The 15,196-nt window shown below is 46.4% G+C and overlaps 1 long non-coding RNA gene across 1 annotated transcript; it reads left to right on the forward strand.

Moving 5' to 3' along the window:
- Positions 1-975: 975 nt before the first annotated feature.
- LOC307047871 lies at positions 976-4,583 on the forward strand. Its single transcript, XR_013810693.1, has 3 exons — positions 976-1,006; positions 2,014-2,047; positions 4,115-4,583. It is a non-coding gene; the product is annotated as an uncharacterized lncRNA (long non-coding RNA).
- The last annotated feature ends 10,613 nt before the right edge of the window (positions 4,584-15,196 follow it).

Genomic DNA, 15,196 nt, shown 5'->3' on the forward strand with positions numbered 1-15,196 from the left:
AACAAGAGAAGCCACCGCAGTGAGAACCCCGTGCACCGCAATGAAGAGTAGCCCCCACTCGCCACAACTAGAGAAAGCCTGCGCGCAGCAAGGAAGACCCATCACAGCCAAAAATAAATGCAAGAAAGAAAGAAAATGCATGGTATTAAAAAAATTTTTTTTAACTGGGTAATAATACCAGTGTCTTAGAATTGCTGTGATGGTAAATAATGTATTTAAAGCACCCAGCACAAAATCTTATAGGAGGAACACCATGTTTCTACTCGTTATAGCAGAGCTGTGATGGCTCTATGTCAATTTATCTAACATTTATTCGAAGTTCTATCGCATTTGCAGCATTTCACATGTAACATTTATCTTCAGGGTTCTTTGCTTGCCTTCTTTATATTAGGTGTCTATATGTGTTAAAATACACGTAACGTAAAATTTACCAGTTTAACCATTTTTAAGTGTACAGTTTAGTACTTCCGACTTATTTACCAACGCCATTTATCAAATGTTTATTTCACACGTAACAGGGTAGATTCAATCCCTTTTGAGACTGCATTTCTCTAGATGCCTTTTTCTTTCTGTGTTTTTTTTTTCAGATAAGGCATAAATGCCTCTTCTATTCAAAACACTTATTAATCCAAAGGTTTTTTGACTTTATTTAACGGCTTATCCTCCAGATTGGTGAACTGATCGTAGAGCCGTAAATACCCGATCCAGCACGTACCCATCAGCCTAAATACTTCAAAACCTCCCTTTCTATAACTTGCACTTTCAAGGTCCCGCGCGAAGTCTCTAGTATCGCGAGATGCCTCTACGCCAGGTAGGGGTGGGGCTTAACATTGCAGTGGAGTCCCAGCACCCTTAGCGAATTTCTAACTCCCTAACTGCGCATGACCTGACGCAGGCGCACTAGAGATTTCTTGACTTCCCAGGGCTTAAGACGGTATAAATACCGATGGCTTGAGAGGGTTTGGTCTTTTCGGTGAAGCCTATTGTCGTGCGCTTTGGGTGTTAGGTGAGTGTGGTTAGATGCCTGCTTCCTCAGCGTTTTGTCTGGTACTGGGTCCGCTACTCAGCCTTTTCTGTGGGGATCATACTATTTAGAATGATTCCAAATCTTCGGTGTCCATGCTGACTACCCTTACTCGCAAAAATGGGGCCGGGTCGGGTGTGGGCGGGGGAGGCCTCGCCGGCCGTGGGTCTTGGCCGTGACCAAGGGTCGCTAGCGCGGGAATTCCCAGGCCTGCAGGGCGCGACCCTCCGCGCCCACAAGCTAAGTGCGCAGCGCCCGCCCTCATTTTCTGTTGCGCCATTATGCTGCTTCTTAGGAGGCGCGTTAGTGTCTTCAGTGGAGTTGAGTGCAGGCCATTTTGTTCCCGATTCGGGTTATTCTTAATTCTGCTGCCATTTAGTTTTTCTTTTGGGGCAATTTTTTTATTTCAGGCAATCGGGTTAAAGGTAGGAGCCTTTATTGGGGTCATAACGGCTGTTTGTTATTTGCTGTTCTCTGGCAGCAAGCTAATCGCCTGTTGGGGTTCCTAGATGTCTTTGGAGTACCTGGTTGAAAATTCAGATTATTGATGTGTCTGCTGGTTAGTCTTGAGCTCAACTCTTGTTGACACTCTGGGGTGATTGGGATCTAGTCCCTTATGGATACTCTTGAGAAGTAGCTGTGAACTTGGTGAAGTTAATTTCTAAAGTATAGTGACCAACGTGGATACCCCGGGAGGTCACTCTCCCCGGGCTCTGTCCTGGTGGCGTAGGGGAGCGTAGGGCTCTGCCCCATGACGTACAGTCCCTTTCCACAACGTTGGAGATGAAGCCGGGCCTTGAGTCTGCGCCTGCATATTCCTACAGCTTCTCAGAGTCCTGTGGACAATGACTGAGGAGACAAACCATGCAGGAAACAGCTCTCTAGAGCAGCATATCTGAATCTAGGTTGATCCGAAGTGAATGAAAAATTTGTTGTAATGAGTTTGGGTGTACTACTGGATTAAAGCTCTTACCTGCCTTGTTTTGCAGCATTCGTTTGGGATTCCAAATAATCTGATTCGGGGTAAGTAAATGTACGATTTCCTTTTGGCCTATCAGTGTTTGCCTGCCAACATTTTGCATAAGACATTTGATCATTTTGAGCTCAGTTCCCTTTCATGAAGATGCTGCCGTTTAATGCATCTAGATATTTTGCTACTTTTTTTTGTAGGCATGTTGACAGTTTCTTAGATGTATACTCGTTCCAGGAAGGTGGCTTTTTAAAGTTTATCTTCACATCTTTAATACTCATGATAGAGGAGAGATTTCTGTTTTGCAAATGGAACAATTTTGAATGACTTAACCAAAGACAGCAAACTGTCCCATGAGCCATGTAATGTGTGTACCCTCTCGATCTTTCCAGGGGAACTAAGGGTTTGGTCTCTTGTACAGTTCATTTCTGTGATGCGGGGGGGTTAAGTTGCGCCAGCATATGCGGAGCATATGTCTACAATGACAGTAACTATGATAGATAAAGCATAACTTTGGGAAGTTATTAGAAACAGTTGCTAATCCTTGTGGACTTGAACTTCCCTCAAATCTACATGTAGTATGGGATGAGGGGAAATCAAATGTCTTGAAAACAGGGGTACAGTAAGTCCTCTACATGCAGACCTTAAGATGCAAACATGTGTGCACATGTCCAGTCATGTAAGTTAATTCAGGTGTCTGGTGTACATTGTCACTGTAAGGTCAGCTGGCCCGAGGCAGGTGATGCAAACAAATTCAGTTGCTGATTCGGTTGCATCAGCCCGGGGACTTTCAGCCTTCCCCCTCTTGAGAGGGGCGGAACTAACAATCCTACAATTGATGCAACTGGTGTCCGATATTGCCACAGCACCCGAAGAAAACCGCCAAATGAGGGCTAATCTACGCCAAGAACCATCTGCCCCACCCTTTCCTTTCTACCCCCTATAAATCCCACCCAAGCCCTCAACCGGGCGCGACTTCTCTGGCCCTGCCCTTCGGACCAGCGAACCTCGCCCGGTAGCGCTCCCAAATAAAGCTAATTTAAAGCTGTGTTTCACGGTGCCATCCTTTACGGCCAGGCCTTACAGTCACATGCGTGCATCCTCTACAAGTGGTTGTGTTTTAGTATACTTTACAGTACTGCATGGAGTACACTAGGACAGTATCTGTATTTTAAGCCCAGGATGTCTGGAAACAAGCATAAAAGCAGCAGTGACGTAGGTGGTACTGCTGAAGAATGAAAGATTCATGATGCAGGAAGTGGTAAGGGGGTTTTCTTTATTTGAGGAGGCACTGTTAGTTTTTGAGGCAGAGGACCTGGATGTAGAATGGTACACGAAAGTTGCAGCAACCATTCAGAATGCGATGCAGTGCTACTGTGTCATCTGATGAGAAAAAGAGCTAGTACCCAGATATCACTGGATCGTTTTTTCAGGAGGGTAGATAAGAGTTGAATCCAGCAAGGGACCAGAACCTGTGCCATCAGCGTCAGGCATGAGTGAAGTTGCAGCTTGCCCTCCGTCTCCTATTGCTGGTCCTTCAGCTCTACCATCTCCCACCTCCTCTCCCTCCAGTCAGTAACTCATGGCCTGTTCACTCGAGGCCAGCTCCTGTATGCTAGCTGTTGTACTTTTCAAGGTGTACTGTAAGATTTAAAATGTTAATTTTTTTGTATTTGTTTTTTATATATTTGTGTGAAAAGTATTATAAAACTATATTACAGTACAGTACTATATAGTCAAGTGTGTTAATTGGGTACCTAGGCTAACTTTGTTGTACTTTGTCCGCTCTCAGAGCGAAACTTGTTTGTATGGGAACTTACAGTAACTCTGTTCAGTCAGACATTCCAACGTGGATACCCCGGGAGGTCACTCCCCGGGCTCTGTCCTGGTGGCGTAGGGGAGCGTAGGGCTCTGCCCCATGACGTACAGTCCCTTTCCACAACGTTGGAGATGAAGCCGGGCCTTGAGTCTGCGCCTGCATATTCCTACAGCTTCTCAGAGTCCTGTGGACAATGACTGAGGAGACAAACCATGCAGAGAGACATCTAGTATACCAAAATTTAAAAGTGAACTAAGATGGTTATGTATGAATCTAATTCTTTTTTGTCCTTTTCATTCAGGAGAGAAGAGGAGCCTTGCCAGACTTGTGCAGTTAACAGTGCTTTGGGGGCCTTTATTTGGCAGGGAGATTAGTAAAGTGAGTAATACACTGTTTTTGGAAGATAAGCCTGGGCAATTTGAAAGTTGCGGCACAATGTTTAACCCTGGAATTGCACCTTAAACACCAGCAGAGTAGTAGTGTTCTGTTGCCCAGGTGCCTTTTGAAATTTAGAAGGAATTCCAGAAGACACTTGAGTGTGGGCAAGTCTGGACAGTACAGTGACCTGGGAGTCCCAAGAGACCCTTTCAGGTTTCCTATGAGGTGGAAACTTGATGTACTGATACTAAGATCTTGGCCATTCTCAAGTAAACTGGATTTTCTTAAAAGTGGAGAGCAGGTGCCCATGAGAATCTACATGTCTTAATAAAGAGATCCATGTCAGTTTCTAATGTACTCGTGAATTATAATAAAGTTGACTATATACATAATTGTGTGGTTCTTTTTTTTGGCCGCACCATGTGGCTTGCAGGATCTTAAGCCCCCCAACCAGGGATCAAACCTGGTCCCCCTTCAGTGAAAACACCAGGGAATTCCCTGTGTGGTTCTTTCTATGCAAATATGACTGCTAAATGAGTATTCTATAAATGAAGCTGCTTGTTCAAGCAGTTAATACCTGACTGATTCTGCACTAATTAAAGGCCCTGAGCTCTTGGGTTTAATATTGGCATTTGTGTACTACTACTTGGGAAAATGGTTTCCTAACCAGTTGTAAATAGGTGGCTTAAGGTATGGTCTTACAGATTTATACATTAGGCCACTGGACATGGGTGTTGAATGAGAGGTCTTGATGCTGATGAGACCTAACCATTGTACAAGATTTGGTGCAGATGTTAAAAAGTTAAAAGCAGCTGTTGGGGTAGTTAGTTAATCCTCTGCTTCTGTGTCAAAGGGCTATGCTTGAGTCACAACAGGGAAGTCATAAGATTGAAGGATGGGGACTAGCAGGGAACCATCTAGAAGGCAGAGTCTAGATCTTGGATGGGGCTATTAAGTGAATTTTACAACATGAGGTAGAATAACCAATTTAGAATCCATTGGGGTCAGGTTTAAGGGGGGGGTTTGGGGGTTTGGTGGGTTGTGGCCCAAACACATGTAATGTCCAGATGTACAGTTTTACAGCGTTCAGAGACAAGAGGGTAAATAATAGGAGCTAGTTTGTGGCCATGATTATTGGAGAACCTGGGTTGCTTTACCTAAGCAAGTAGCAACACTTATAGTGCTTACCTGTGCCAGGTTCTTCTAAGCACTTGGCATGTGTTAATCACAGCCCTGAAGTGGGTATTAATCTGTCTGCTTTGATAGGAAAACCCAGGAGGAGAAAGGCTAAATAATTGCCCAAATCTACAACTAGGAAGTGGACTGGTCCTGTATCCCCAGGGTTAGCCCTGTGTCCAGCGCACGTCTTGGCATCATTCCCACATGAACACTCTGGTTGGTAGATCCACAGTAAAATCTGAACAATGTTTTTAGTGTAAATTCTCAGGGTAGGGCTGAGTGCTAGGTGGGGAATACATCCATTTCTCCTGGTGTCCAAGTGTAGCTGAAGCAAAGCTGTCAGCAAGTATTCTAGGTCGCATCCTTTGGTGAACTTCAGGTTGCAACATACCTACCTGTAGACTTTTTACAAACAGGTTATTCTGGCTTTTTTCTCCATGTAGGCCTTAATAGTCACAGCAGTAGTTGCTAAACAGATTGCCTGGGTTTGAATCCTGACACCACTTGTAGTCCCTGTGACCTTGGGCAAGCTACTTAACCTCTCTGCCTCAGTTTCCTTATGCATAGAATGGGGACAATAAAAGTACCTCTTGGAGTTGTAATGAGAATTTAAAGTTAATTTTTGTAAAAAAAAAGCTTACAGTCTCCTAAGTACAGTGAGCTTGTGAGAAAATTCTCTGACTTAAAAGCAAACAACTAGGGATATAGTATCCATTAAAGTTTTGTTTAATAAAGTCTGCCACCACAGATAAATGATCTACTAAACCAGGCTCATCTCACTCAGAACGCTACCTGTTCAGGAGAGAAAAGGGGAGAAGATGCAGGGATTAGTATTGCCCAAGATCACCTAACTAGTAATAGAAGCAGGATTTGAACCCAAAACGGTGTCATGATATACTATTACCTTCCTTTGAACAAGGCAGTGTGGTAAGATATGTACATTATTTCATCTAATATTCTATGTACCCTTGTAAAGTAGGTACCCTTTGTGCCCATTTTGCAGAGGAGACTGAAGTTGGCGTTGAGGAACTTGGCACGAGTTATATAGCCAGTAAGTGGCAGAGCATGCATCCGAACAAGGCAATTGACTGCAGAGCCTGTGCTCAACCCACATCATGCCATGCCTTGAGAAAATTAGCTATTTATACTTTGTATTCAGCTATTTAGTACCCACTACACCATAAAAACTGTTGCAGTTGTAACAAATTATAAACCTGCTATGAGCCTATGTCTACTTAACTGGATAATACTAAGACATGAGTGCAGTTTACTGGGGAGCGGGAGCCCTTCCTGGCTGTTACTTCTGTTTTTCACCACTTTCTGTCTTTATGCATGTCTTTCCCTCTGATGGATGGGATCTTAGTTCCCCAACCAACCAGGAATCAAATCTGGGCCCCTGCAGTGGAGTCTTAACCACTGGACAGCCAGGGAAGTCCCAGAACCTGTGTCTTTATGATGGTATCTGACATTTGATGGGGATTTGCTATGTGCTAGGCATTCTTTAATCCTTATAACAGCCCTATGCAGGACAGGGACATTTTTTATATCCATGTTATAGAACAGGAAGACAATCAAGGTTAGATTATTTGCCCAAGGTCACACATCTTTAGATGAAGGTCTGCATCTTTAGAGCCTAAACTCATCCACCATTCTCACCTCCCCTTCCCTAAGCACCCATAATGGCTTCTCTCAGAGGTAGGGTGGGCACCTTGAGCATTCCATCATGATAATGTTATTAGCATTCTGATGTGCTTATTTTTTAGTTAATGTCCATCTAACCTACTAGTTGAGTTATCCTCAAAGCATGGGACCCTATGTGTATGCTCAGGACCTAATACTGGGCCTGGCACATAGCAAACGCTGGTTGATGACTTTATTCTTCTGTGTTCTATTTCATTGATTTCTGTTTTGATCTTTATTATGGTCTTTCTTTTGTTTATTTTGGGTTTAGTTTGCTCTTCTTTTCCTAGTTCCCTAAGGCAGAAACTGATTAATTTGAGACCTTTTATTCATTTCTAGTATAGGCATTTAGTGCTATTAGTTTCTCCCAAATACTACTCTAACAATATTCCAGAAGTAGAAAACAAAACAAACGAAAATATTCCAGAAGTTCTGCTATGTTATGTTTTCATTTTAATTCAGTTCAAAATACTTTGAAATTCCCTTTTGATTTCTTCTTTGACCTGTGGGCTATGTAAAAGTGTGTTTTTATTGTTTTTATTTTTATTTATTTATTTATTTAGGCCACGCCAGGCGGCTTTCAGGATCTTAGTTCCCCGACCAGGTATTGAACCCAGTCCACAGCAGTGAAAGTGCTGAGTCCTAACGAGTGGACTGCCAGGGAATAACCAAAAGTGTGTTTCTAAATATTTGGGAGTTTTCCAAAGATCTTTCTGTTACTTGTTTCTACTTTCATTCCATTGTGGCTTAAGTATATGTTTACTTTGTATGATTGAATCATCTTAAATTTAACAAGATTTTTTCTATAACCTAGTATAGCCTATCTTGGGAAATGTTTCATGTGCACTTAAAAGGCATGAGTATGGGGTTTCCCTGGTGGCGCAGTGGTTGAGAGTCCGCATGCCGATGCAGGGGACACGGGTTCGTGCCCCGGTCCAGGAGGATCCCACATGCTGCAGAGCGGCTGGGCCGGTGAGCCGTGGCCGCTGGGCCTGCGTGTCCGGAGGCTGTGCTCCGCAATGGGAGAACGGGAGAGGCCGCGGCAGTGAGAGGCCCACATACCATAAAAAAAAAAAAAAAAAAAAAAAAGGCATGAATATGTTACTGTTGTCCGAAAAAATCAAGGTGGAGTGTGAAGAAAGGTGAAGTGTTCCATAAATGTCAGTCAGTTCAAATTGATTGAAAGTGTTGTTCAAGTCTATTCTATCCTTGCTGGTTTTCTTCCTACCTGTCCTATCAGTAATATTGAGAGTGGGTTATTGAAATCTCCAACTATAGTTGTTGATTTGTCTGTTTCTTCTAGAAGTTCTATCAGTTTTTACTTAACTTTTTTTTTTTTTTTTTTGCGGTATGCGGGCCTCTCACTGTTGTGGCCTCTCCCGTTGCGGAGCACAGGCTCAGCGGCCATGGCTCATGGGCCCAGCCGCTCCGCGGCATGTGGGATCTTCCCGGACCGGGGCACAAACCCGTGTCCCCTGCATCAGCAGGTGGACTCTCAACCACTGTGCCACCAGGGACGTCCTACTTCACGTATTTTGAAGCTCTGTTATTAGTTGCATATACTGAGGATTGTGCGTTTTGATTGACTCCTTTACCATTGTGAAATTACCTTCTTTATTTCAATAATATTCTTTGCTCTGAAATCTACTTTGCTATTAATATAGCTGCTCCAGCTTTCTTTTGACTAGTGTTACCAGAGTATGTCTTTTTCTGTCTTTTTACTTTTAATCTATTTTTTCTATCTTTTTACTTTTAATCTTGAACAACACAGGAGTGCTACTGAAAATCCCCATATAACTTCACAGTTGGCCCTCTGTATCTGTGATTCTGCAACCATGGATTTAACCAACCTTAGATCGTGTAGGACTGTAGTACGTAGTACGTATTTATTGAAAAAAATCTGAGTATAAGTGGACCTGCATAGTTCAAACCTGAGTTGTTCAAGAGTCAACTGTATTTATGTTTAACGTGTATATCTTGTAGGCAGTGTGTGGTTGGGTCTTGCTTTTTCTATTTATTATGACAATCTCTGCCTTTCATTTGGAGTGTTGAGACCACATTTATTTTATTTTTTTTAAAGCTTTTTTTTTTTGTATTTATTTATTTGGCTGCATCAGGTCTTAGCTGTGGCATGTGGGATCTTTAGCTGCAGCAAGCAAACTCTTAGGTGCGGCACGCATGTGGGTCTGTTTCCCTATCCGGGGATCGAACCCGGGCCCCCTACATTGGAAGTGTGGAGTCTTAGCCACTGGACCACCAGGGAAGTCCCAAGACCACATTTATTTTTAATCACAGATCTGTAGGTTTATAGTTTATGGGTTTATAGTTTGAACATTTTTTAGCCATTATTTCTTCATGTATTTTCTGTCCCCAGTTTCTCCTTATTTTCAGGGTCTCCAATTACCTGTAGAGTAGGCTACTTATTTAAGTTATTCCATAGTTCACTAATACTATTTTCACTTAAATTTTTTTTTTCTAAGTTTCATTTTGGATAGTTTCTTTCTTTCTTTTTTTTTTTTTTGCGGTACGCGGGCCTCTCTCTGTTGTGGCCTCTCCCGTTGCAGAGCACAGGCTCCGGACGTGCAGGCTCAGCGGCCATGGCTCACGGGCCCAGCCGCTCCACGGCACGTGGGATCTTCCCGGACCGGGGCACGAACCCGTGTCCCCTGCATCGGCAGGCGGACTCTCAACCACTGCGCCACCAGGGAAGCCCCTGGATAGTTTCTTTTGCTGTGCATCAAGTTCACTAATGTTGCTTTTCCAATATCTAATCTATTGTTAATGCTATCCAGTGTATTTGTAATCTTAGATATTGTCGAGAAACTCACTTTGGGTCTTTTTATATCTTCCATGTCTCCACTTAACTTTTGGACATATGCCATACAGTTATTTATTTATTTTAATTAATTAATTTTTTTTTTGCGGTACGCGGGCCTCTCACTGTTGTGGCCTCTCCCGTTGCGGAGCACAGGCTCCAGACGCACAGGCTCAGTGGTCACGGCTCACGGGCCCAGCTGCTCCGCGGCATGTGGGATCTTCCCGGACCAGGGCACGAACCCGTGTCCCCTGTACCGGCAGGCGGACTCTTAACCACTGCGCCACCAGGGAAGCCCTATTTATTTATTTTTTTAATGTAAGTCTTTTTTTAAAAAAATGTTTTTAGTTCTTTATTTATTTATTTTTGGCTGCGTTGGGTCTTCGTTGCTGTGCACAGGCTTTCTCTAGTTGCGGCGAGCAGGGGCTACTGTTCGTTGCAGTGCGCGGGATTCTCATTGCGTTGGCTTCTCTTGTTGCGGAGCACGGGCTCTAGGCTCCCGGGCTTCAGTAGTTGTGGCATGTGGGCTCAGTAGTTGTGGCACATGGGCTTAGTTGCTCTGCGGCATGTGGGATCTTCCCAGACCAGGGATCAAACCCACGTTCCCTGCATTGGCAGGCGGATTCTTAACCACTGCGCCACCAGGGAAGCCCTGCCATACAGTAATAATAACTTTTAATATCGTTCACTTCTAGTTCCATTTATCTGTGTCATTTCTGGGTTGGATTCAATTGATTGTTCTCCTTACTATGGTTTGTGTTCAATAAATAAAATACAACAATAATAGAGTGTGAAAAAAAATTAATATTTGCATTCAAAGAAGGAAAAGATAAGTGGGGCTAAGGAAGGCTTCATGGAGATGGCAACTGAATTGAGCCTTAAAATATACATATCAAGAATTCAGCTAGGCAGGAAAGAAGGCACCTGGTAAGGGAGGTGAGAAAGGTAAGAAAGCAGGAATGGGCATGGGCATGCTCAGAGTACAGTGCAGACGCCAAGGGGGAAATAGGAAACCAACAGCTTGGGGCATTTGCCACCTGGTGCTCCTAGCACAGCACTGAAGAAATATGTGAGTCTTTAAAGATTTCTAAGCAGGGCAAAGTCTCACAGCTATGATTTAGGGAGATTAACCTTGGGATCTTGGTGGAATGAAATGAAGGGGAAAGGATGAGGGGTGGGAGTAGAGGCCAGGTGGGTGGTGCTTTAGACCAGAGTGGCAGAAATAAAAGATGGAGAGGAGAGGGGAGAATCAGAAAAGATGTGAAAGTTTGAATCTGTACTTCTCAGAGAACCTTAACCTTGGCTTGAAGGATGAAGGGGGGGGTGGGGGTGGGAGGTCTAGATCCAAGGAAAATGAGTTTTATTTGGGGTATTGAGTCTTCTGGGTAGAGCCGTAGGACTAAAACTTAGGGTAGAGGTCAGAATCAGACCAGGTGGGCTGCCCTCTCAGTTAAAAGGCGATGGCTCGGCCCTAAAGAAGATTTCTGATCTCCTTCTACCACTTGTATGATGACCCCAGAGAAAACTTGCGTAACCTCTTTGAACCTCATTTTTTTCATTTTCCATCTGTCGAGGGTTTTGTGAGGAACCAATGAAGTAATGGATGGATGTGTTTCTGTAGTTGAAGTAAGAGGTTTTACAAAATACGTGATGATAGTTATTTTTATAATTACATCAAGCCATATGAATGAGTAAGATCTTGGAGGAAGACAGCAGGGACAGATCAGAGATCCCAGGGTTAAAACTTGGAGGAATTTCACAGTGTAACATCCAAAAGATGGAGTCCCTGATGGAGGCAGCAGTAAACTTGAGGAGGTGAGAAACCTTAAAGATGGGGAGTGCTTTGGGGTGGGCTTTGTGTAGAAGAAACTCAGTTGGTAAACTCTCATCAAAAGTGTCTATCTAGGGCTTCCCTGGTGGCGCAGTGGTTGAGAGTCTGCCTGCCGATGCAGGGGACATGGGTTCATGCCCCGGTCCGGGAAGATCCCACATGGCTGCGGAGCGGCTAGGCCCCTGAGCCATGGCCACTGAGCCTGCGCGTCCGGAGCCTGTGCTCCGCAACGAGAGAGGCCACAACAGTGAGAGACCCGCGTACCGCAAAAAAAAAAAAAAAAAAAAAAGTGTCTATCTAGAGTTCAGGTATGATAGAATGACCTTCAGAGTCAGAATCAACATGAAATGGAGAAAATATCCTTCTGCAGAGGCCACGCCTTTGACCTGGGAAACCCCCAGACACAATCAAAAGGCCTGAAAGGTCACCACAGAGAACTTGAAATCCTGAAGAACTGTTTGTATCCTGTCCTGAAGAAGGAGTGTGTTAACAAGACAGGGTAGTCAGCTTGGCGCCTGTTTTCCATCACTAGCTCCCAACTTCAGTTCACAGCCTCATCTTTTTTATCTGGCCTCCCTCCCCCACTCTTGGTTTCCCCTTCCCCCAAGTCCATTCTCTGCATTCTCCATTTTGTTCTAAAACAAAAATCTGCTCCTGTCACTCACGTGCTTAAATCCGTTCCATAGTTCCCCATTTCCCCAGGGAAGAGGCTGCCTCCTTAGACAAGACCCTGAATCCATGATCTGTCTCTCCCTCTCCAGTTCCTCCGCATGGCACCCTCTGCCCCAGTCAGACCTTGGCAGTTTCCCACAAACACCACAGGCTCCCAATCGCTCCCTGTCAGTGCACGGGATGCTTCTCCTAGGATGCCCTGCCCTCTTAGGCTTAACCTGGAAAGCCTTTGTTAAGCCCCGGCTGAGCTAGATAACCTTGTGCGTACCGTTGTCACAGCCTTGAGTAGTTGCTGATAGTCTGATTTCTCATCTTTCTCTGATGGAGAGCCTCTTGAGAGCAGGGAGGATCCGAATCTTTTTTGTCCGTACAGTCCCTTCCACACCAGATTCTCCCAAACAAACCTTGATTTCAAGTAGTCTTTCTGGTTGTCAGTCCTCTTGTCCCAATTTGGGGTCTTCAAAATACACACCCACTGTGCCCTTGCCAGGGCGGAGAGAGCCTGGTTAGGAGCGCCTTAGCCAGAGCGCGCCACTTGCACTTCCCGGGGCGGCCGCCAGGGGCCGCCGGGCTCTTTGTTTTCTTTTCTGGCCCGGGGTCGGGGCCGGAGGCCTGTAGAGCGCATGCTCTGGGGCAGTTCGCGGCCGGGCCGGGGAGCGGAGGAGTTCCTTGTGGCCGACCTGCAGCGAGGTAGGTCGCGCCCGTCACGCGCGGAGGGTCGGGGCGGAGGGCGGCGCGCGGGCACCGGCGGTCGGCGGCGGGTCGGGGCCGTTGCCTGCGCGCGCCCGTGTCGCGCGGCGCCGGCCCCACGTGAAGCCGAGTGGCTGAGAGGTGCGGGCGCGTGAGTCTCCGGCCCCGCGGGGCCCCCCGGAGCCTGCCGGGCCCCGCCTCGCCCGACCGAGGGCCGCGCGGCCCCTCTGCAGCCGCGCCTCGCACGCCTGGCCCGCGCCGCCCGCGGGGGCGGGAGATTCAAACGGCCCGAGCGCGGCCGGCCAGGGTGCGCGCGGCCGCGGTGACCTCGCCGCCAGCGGTGTGCCGACCAGCGCGCCTACCGGGCCGGGGCGGCAGCCCTGGCGGGGCCGCGTTTCCGGAGCGGGAAAGTGATTAAGTCCAGCACTGGTTTGGAGAATGCGGTTTGCAGAGTGGGGCGGAACCCTGCCCGGCGAGGGTCTGCTTTTAGGAGGGTAGGCTGCTGAGGGTTTACGCAGAGAGCGAGATCTCAGCGTCAACAGGCACCGTCACGACGACTGTTGACCGGTTGGAGAGGTGTGCCGGGAACTCCGCACCAACTCATCTGTCAACAGATTATTTACTGGCTGTCTACTCCGTGCCGCGCGAGCAGGGCTGGGGAACATGGTGAGAGGGCCCCGTGTGGCCTTGACGGAGCTCGCGGTCTCCCTGGGGAGGCCCATGTAGGGCCACATTTACGGTACGGGGCGATCCCCGAAGTGTGCCCGTGGAGCCGGGGCGCTGCTGCTGGCGGATATTAACAGAGGTGCTCCAACCAAGTGTGACTTGGGTGCCCCAGCAGAAGCTGAGTGTACGGAGTGTGGAGGGGAACTCGGAGGTTCACCCAAGCCTGCGCAGGAGGGTTAGGTATGGCTTTCCAGCCGAGGTTACTCTTGGCCCGGGTTTTGAAGGAACAATGGAGTTATCCAGGCAGACTGAGGGTGGGCGGGGTTAGGGTGATCCAGGCAGGGAACACAGCACATGCAAAAGCATGAAGGTGTAGTTGAGTGTTGTCATCAGGGGTACCACGGTGTTTGATTGGAGCACAGGGTGCAAGTCGGGGAAGAGCAAGATATTCCTGCACGGGCTGGGTCTCAAAAGGTCTGGAGTGCCAGACCAAGGAACACTGGGTGGGGTGGAGAAGGCAGCGATGGTTTCACCCAAGAAGGGCATCAGAATGGAGTCCGGAAAGATGAACTAGGAGTTCTACATGCTCCTGTTGCAAAAACATCCCAAGAGCAGGAATAGTGTTCAGCTCGGCAACTTCCTAGTTGGGTACCCTTGGGCCACCCAATCCCCATGGGCCTTGTTTCCCTTACCTGTAAGGTGAAGATAAGAGGCTTGTGGTGAGGATTGCTAATATCCTATTATTTCCATAAAGCTGTGGTTGTAACATCTGGTGGAAGATGTGGCCCCTTTCCCCTGGGAAAAATGAATGCACTTAAGCCGAGGCTCAGCTCCCTATGTAAGGGGGATCCCCCAGTAAGGAGTTCCTGGATGAAGTCTACCAGCTCTGTGCCTGACACGAGTCAGGAGCTCAGCAAATATTTGTCGACAGATGAGCCTCTCTCCTCCCTTCCCTCCTGGGGCCTTTTTTTTTTAAATTGTATTTTATTTATTTTGTTATACAGCAGGGTCTTATTAGTTCTGTATTTTATACATACTAGTGTATACATGTCAATCCCAATCTCCCAATTCATCCTCCCCCCCACCACTTTCCCCCCTTGGTGTCCATACGTTTGTTCTCTACATCTGTGTCTCTATTTCTGCCCTGCAAACCGGTTCATCTGTACCATTTTTCTAGGTTCCACATATATGCGTTAATATCCGATACTTGTTTTTCTCTTTCTGACTTACTTCACTCTGTATGACAGTCTCTAGATCCATCCATGTGTCTACAAATGACCCAATTTCCTTCCTTTTTATGGCTGGGTAATATTCCATTGTGTATACGTACCACATCTTTATCCATTCATCTGTCGATGGGCATTTAGGTTGCTTCCATGACTTGGCTATTGTAAATAGTGCTGCAGTGAACATTGGGGTGCATGTGTCTTTTTGAATTATGGTTTTCTCTGGGTATATGCCCAGTAGTGGGA

Source organism: Hyperoodon ampullatus, assembly GCF_949752795.1.
Source record: "Hyperoodon ampullatus genome assembly, chromosome: 2".
In the NCBI taxonomy this organism is placed as follows: domain Eukaryota; kingdom Metazoa; phylum Chordata; class Mammalia; order Artiodactyla; family Ziphiidae; genus Hyperoodon; species Hyperoodon ampullatus.